Source organism: Coregonus lavaretus (assembly GCF_964263955.1).
Source record: "Coregonus lavaretus genome assembly, chromosome: 9".
Lineage (NCBI taxonomy): Eukaryota > Metazoa > Chordata > Actinopteri > Salmoniformes > Salmonidae > Coregonus > Coregonus lavaretus.
The window spans coordinates 2,877,819-2,884,512 of NC_139996.1; the positions used below are offsets into that span (position 1 = coordinate 2,877,819).

General features: G+C 44.5%; 1 protein-coding gene across 1 annotated transcript in view; it reads right to left on the reverse strand.

The window, feature by feature from the left end:
• LOC311134948 (mitochondrial glutamate carrier 1-like) overlaps nucleotides 1-5,489 on the reverse strand; it is a 60,967-nt gene extending 55,478 nt beyond the window's left edge. Inside the window, exon 1 of the mRNA XM_084168721.1 lies at nucleotides 5,398-5,489. The gene's annotated coding sequence lies outside the window, so the exon portion shown is untranslated. The remainder of the gene's footprint in view (nucleotides 1-5,397) is intronic.
• Between the last annotated feature and the right edge of the window lie 1,205 nt (nucleotides 5,490-6,694).

Below are 6,694 nucleotides of genomic sequence, written 5' to 3' on the forward strand. Positions count from 1 at the left end.
CTATAGTGTGGTCGTCTATAGTGTGGTGGTCTATAGTGTGGTTGTCTATAGTGTGGTTGTCTATAGTGTGGTGGTCTATAGTGTGGTCGTCTATAGTGTGGTTGTCTATAGTGTGGTCGTCTATAGTGTGGTTGTCTATAGTGTGGTTGTCTATAGTGTGGTTGTCTATAGTGTGGTCGTCTATAGTGTGGCCGTCTATAGTGTGGTTGTCTATAGTGTGGTTGTCTATAGTGTGGTGGTCTATAGTGTGGCCGTCTATAGTGTGGTGGTCTATAGTGTGGTTGTCTATAGTGTGGTTGTCTATAGTGTGGCCGTCTATAGTGTGTTGTCTATAGTGTGGCCGTCTATAGTGTGGTGGTCTATAGTGTGGTTGTCTATAGTGTGGTTGTCTATAGTGTGGCCGTCTATAGTGTGGTGGTCTATAGTGTGGTTGTCTATAGTGTGGTTGTCTATAGTGTGGTTGTCTATAGTGTGGTCGTCTATAGTGTGGCCGTCTATAGTGTGGTTGTCTATAGTGTGGTGGTCTATAGTGTGGTCGTCTATAGTGTGGTTGTCTATAGTGTGGTTGTCTATAGTGTGGTGGTCTATAGTGTGGTCGTCTATAGTGTGGTCGTCTATAGTGTGGTTGTCTATAGTGTGGTCGTCTATAGTGTGGTTGTCTATAGTGTGGTTGTCTATAGTGTGGTTGTCTATAGTGTGGTCGTCTATAGTGTGGTCGTCTATAGTGTGGTCGTCTATAGTGTGGTTGTCTATAGTGTGGTTGTCTATAGTGTGGTTGTCTATAGTGTGGTTGTCTATAGTGTGGTCGTCTATAGTGTGGTCGTCTATAGTGTGGTCGTCTATAGTGTGGTCGTCTATAGTGTGGTCGTCTATAGTGTGGTCGTCTATAGTGTGGTGGTCTATAGTGTGGTTGTCTATAGTGTGGTTGTCTATAGTGTGGTTGTCTATAGTGTGGTTGTCTATAGTGTGGTTGTCTATAGTGTGGTCGTCTATAGTGTGGTTGTCTATAGTGTGGTCGTCTATAGTGTGGTTGTCTATAGTGTGGTTGTCTATAGTGTGGTTGTCTATAGGGTATGTGGGGTTGGGTCGTCTATAGTGTGGTCGTCTATAGTGTGGTTGTCTATAGTGTGGTTGTCTATAGTGTGGTTGTCTATAGTGTGGTTGTCTATAGTGTGGTTGTCTATAGTGTGGTCGTCTATAGTGTGGTTGTCTATAGTGTGGTCGTCTATAGTGTGGTTGTCTATAGTGTGGTGTCTATAGTGTGGTTGTCTATAGTGTGGTCGTCTATAGTGTGGTTGTCTATAGTGTGGTCGTCTATAGTGTGGTCGTCTATAGTGTGGTTGTCTATAGTGTGGTCGTCTATAGTGTGGTCGTCTATAGTGTGGTTGTCTATAGTGTGGTCGTCTATAGTGTGGTCGTCTATAGTGTGGTTGTCTATAGTGTGGTCGTCTATAGTGTGGTCGTCTATAGTGTGGTCGTCTATAGTGTGGTCGTCTATAGTGTGGTTGTCTATAGTGTGGTCGTCTATAGTGTGGTCGTCTATAGTGTGGTTGTCTATAGTGTGGTCGTCTATAGTGTGGTCGTCTATAGTGTGGTTGTCTATAGTGTGGTCGTCTATAGTGTGGTCGTCTATAGTGTGGTTGTCTATAGTGTGGTCGTCTATAGTGTGGTCGTCTATAGTGTGGTTGTCTATAGTGTGGTCGTCTATAGTGTGGTTGTCTATAGTGTGGTCGTCTATAGTGTGGTTGTCTATAGTGTGGTCGTCTATAGTGTGGTCGTCTATAGTGTGGTTGTCTATAGTGTGGCCGTCTATAGTGTGGCCGTCTATAGTGTGGTTGTCTATAGTGTGGTCGTCTATAGTGTGGTCGTCTATAGTGTGGTCGTCTATAGTGTGGGTGTGGTCGTCTATAGTGTGGTTGTCTATAGTGTGGTTGTCTATAGTGTGGTCGTCTATAGTGTGGTCGTCTATAGTGTGGTCGTCTATAGTGTGGTTGTCTATAGTGTGGTTGTCTATAGTGTGGTTGTCTATAGTGTGGTTGTCTATAGTGTGGTTGTCTATAGTGTGGTTGTCTATAGTGTGGTCGTCTATAGTGTGGTTGTCTATAGTGTGGTCGTCTATAGTGTGGTTGTCTATAGTGTGGTGGTCTATAGTGTGGTTGTCTATAGTGTGGTTGTCTATAGTGTGGTCGTCTATAGTGTGGTCGTCTATAGTGTGGTGGTCTATAGTGTGGTTGTCTATAGTGTGGTGGTCTATAGGTGTGGTTGTCTATAGTGTGGTCGTCTATAGTGTGGTGGTCTATAGTGTGGTCGTCTATTTAACCAGGTAAGCCAGTTGAGAACAAGTTTCTCATTTACAACTGCGACCTGGCCAAGATAAAGCAAAGCAGTGCGATAAAAACAACAACACAGAGTTACATATGGGGTAAAACAAAACATAAAGTCAAAAATACAAACAGAAAATATATATACAGTGTGTGCAAATGTAGCAAGTTATGGAGGTAAGGCAATAAATAGGCCATAGTGCAAAATAATTACAATTTAGTATTAACACTGGAGTGATAGATGTGCAGAAGATGAAGTGCAAATAAAGATACTGGGGTGCAAATGAGCAAAATAAATAACAATATGGGGATGAGGTAGTTGGGTGGGCTAATTACAGATGGGCTGTGTACAGGTGCAGTGATCGGTAAGGTGCTCTGACAACTGATGCTTAAAGTTAGTGAGGGAGATAAGAGTCTCCAGCTTCAGAGATTTTTGCAGTTCGTTCCAGTCATTGGCAGCAGAGAACTGGAAGGAATGGCGGCCAAAGGAGGTGTTGGCTTTGGGAATGACCAGTGAGATATACCTGCTGGAGCGCAGACTACGGGTGGGTGTTGCTATGGTGACCAGTGAGCTAAGGTAAGGCGGGGATTTGCCTAGCAGTGATTTATAGATGGCCTCTAGCTCTAGCGTTTGAATGGTTTAAGCTACAAAATATTATGACCCCATTCCTGAAAGCCACGACTCTCAGGAACAGGAAGAGGAAGAGGAACAGGAACAGGAACAGGAAGAGGAAGAGGAAGAGGAAGAGGAAGAGGAAGAGGAACAGGAACAGGAAGAGGAAGAGGAACAGGAAGAGGAGGGGAACAGGAACAGGAAGAGGAACAGGAACAGGAAGAGGAAGAGGAACAGGAACAGGAAGAGGAAGAGGAAGAGGAAGAGGAACAGGAACAGGAAGAGGAACAGGAACAGGAAGAGGAAGAGGAAGAGGAACAGGAAGAGGAAGAGGAAGAGGAAGAGGAAGAGGAAGAGGAAGAGTAACAGGAACAGGAACAGGAACAGGAACAGGAACAGGAAGAGAACAGGAACAGGAACAGGAACAGGAAGAGGAAGAGGAAGAGGAACAGGAACAGGAAGAGGAAGAGGAAGTGGAAGAGGAACAGGAACAGGAACAGGAACAGGATCGTGACTCGTTAGAAGGGAGGTGGACAAAAAACACACCTAACCACTGAGGGAAATGAATTCAAAGTTTCCTTCAGACTGGAATTTGGCATTACCTGATATGACATAGCGTTGTGTTATTTATTGAGATGCTTCGTTTCAGATGATTTAAAAAGCTTTTCTTTTTTTTTTCTGGTGAGACAGCTTTGTGACTTTTCCTTTTCAGCGATTATCACATTTTCTGGTTGCACCTCGACTCTGTTGGTTGAGCGCTCTCCACTTCTTTCCTAATTACTTTGAGCAACATTAATATTTTTAAAAAGTGCTTTATTGGTGTATGTACGTTGCTTTTTTATACAGATCTTCCGAAGAATAATCGCATGAGGAAAATTTCCACCCCCCTGCAATTAATATTTTTTTTACATCTGGCCCTAAAAATATAGTTGAATAGGTTGTCTGTATGGTTGTTCCTCCACATTACTAACCCTAACAGATAGGCATCTTTCTTTCCATTCATTCAAAGGTACAGGCGGGCGGCTCATAGTAATGGCTGGAACGGAACGGTATCCAGCGCATCAAACATATGGTTTCCATGTGTTTGACACCATTCCATTGACTCCATTCCAGCCATCATTATGAGCCGTTCTCCCCTCAGCAGCCGCCTGTGTTCAAAGGCATGGCTATCATACGGCATCAGTCCAAGGACAGGACAGCTGCAATAGAATGGTCGACACATGATTGGGACTGTCGTGCGACATCCTACAGTCCTGCAGTGTCTGACATGCTACAATTCAAATCGTGCTACATGTCAGAATGTAGCATAATTAATAATAAAGCCATAGGTCACACTACACACGCACGCAATTACAGATGATCACAACTGCCACTATTTGAGTTCCATATCCTCTACACACGCGCTCTCCTTCTCTCCCATTCTCTCTCTCTCTCTCTCTCTCTCTCTCTCTCTCTCTCTCTCTCTCTCTCTCTCTCTCTCTCTCTTCTCTCTCTCTCTCTCTGTCTCTCTCTCTGTCTCTCTCTCTCTCTCTCTCTCTCTCTCTCTCTCTCTCTCTCTCTCTCTCTCTCTCTCTCTCTCTCTCTCTCTCTCTCTCTCTCTCTCTCACACTCACACACACACACACACACACACACACACGCCGGTATCTGACATTGGCTTCAGGCGGTCACGACAATCGTCACGATCACCCTCTAACCCGACACAGCCTGCCTGCGAGGTCTACACGGTTATGGGAGGGAAACATTCATAGCCCCCCGCTGAACCGGTAATCCGGGGATAAAAAAAAAAACATATCTCGACCCGGTCTGAGCTACCAAGCTAACATTTACACCAAATCAGCATTTCCAGAGCAAATCCATGTCCTCGCCGCTCCCACCAGAGGCATTGGACGTCAGATAGGTCGGCTCATGAACAAACTACCACATCACTGTAGCAGCCTACGTTATTTACCACCCCGCTACAACACCGGAGAGACGTTATTTACCACCCCGCTACAACACCGGAGAGACGTTATTTACCACCCCGCTACAACACCGGAGAGGCGGCGAAGGGTCGCAATATACCCATCCGCTATTTCATCGATAGGCTACCGGTATACCGTTACTTCAATCATCTTCCATATGTTCTAAACGGTAAATCAAAGCGTATTCACGTCACATCACAACAGGGAATCGTATCTTGGCACATAACGGGAAATGATTTTCTCTTTACTGAGAGGAAGGTTTGATAGCGAGCAGCGCACCGGCGTTGCTCAGAAGAGATTGCCACAAAATAACATAAATGCTACTCACTACATTTGCATTGCAACCATTTTTTTGATTCTGCAAAGTCAATATGCATCCATATTTCTCAGGTAGGGTAAGTTAGGGCAGGCAACTATCACAAATGCTTTTATTTCTCCGTTATCCATAAAGACATGCTATGTCAGAAATGCTTAGATTCTGATAGAACTATTTACATACCGTGTTGTGCAGTTTCCGTTATTTCGTATGGATAAATCTGTGGTTAAAATAGCGTTTTTCCCCCTCTCGTGTCCTTGTTGCTTGACGGTCTGCTTGCTAACCTGCCGGTGTGTTTACACGCGTCGGTGTCCCTTTGAGGGAGGGAGGGAGGGGGAGCGAGCGAGTGACGGAGGAAGGAGGTAGAGAGAAGGGGTGGGTGCGGAAACAAACCAGCGAGCAACGGAGGGAGAAGAGAAGGGGTGGAGGTGATTATGGAAGCGACTCATAAAAAGGGAAAACGAGGATCTATGACCTCTAGTGGCAGATCCATGGAATCGCATTTACAATTTACGGCACATTTCCAGTGACTGCAAAAGTGTGCGTGTAGCCTAGTAGTAGAAGGGGGAAATTGAGGAGAGAGGCACGCAGCATCGTCGTGACGATTCTTCTAAACCCAATGACCTTGAGAATAATAATTAGAAAATGATAGAATAAATGATAAATCGAGAAACGCTTGATAGGGATGCCATGGATTACCATCGACTTGATATAATATAATGGAATGGAATATAATAGAATGTAATGGAATAGGATAGAATGGAATGGAATGGCCTCCCGAGTGGCGCAGCGGTCTAAGGCTTCTGCATCGCAGTGCTATAGGCGTCACTACAGACCCGGGTTCAATCCCAGGCTGTGTCACAGCTGGCCGTGATCGGGAGACCCATGAAGCAGTGCGGCTTGGCAGGGTCGTGTTTCGGAGGACGCATGGCTCTCGACCTTCGCCTCTCCCGAGTCCGTAGGGGAGTTGCAGCGATGAGACAAGATCGTAACTACCAATTGGACATCACGAAATTAGGGAGAAAAAGGGGTAAAAAAAGAAGAAAATTGGAATGAAATAGAATAGAATGGAATGGGGTGGAATGGAATATAATATAATAGGATAGGATAGAACAGAAGGAAATAGAATGGAATGGGATAGAATGGAATAGAATAGAATGGAATGGGATAGAAGTCTACTTCCTAAGAAGTCCAAATCAAATCAAATCAAATTTTATTGGTCACATGCGCCGAATACAACAGGTGCAGACATTACAGTGAAATGCTTACTTACAGCCCTTAACCAACAGTGCATTTATTTTAAACAAAAAAAGTAAGAATAAAACAACAACAAAAAAGTGTTGAGAAAAAAAGAGCAGAAGTAAAATAAAGTGACAGTAGGGAGGCTATATATACAGTAAAATAAAGTGACAGTAGGGAGGCTATATATACAGGGGGGTACCGTTGCATAGTCAATGTGCGGGGGCACCGGCTAGTTGAG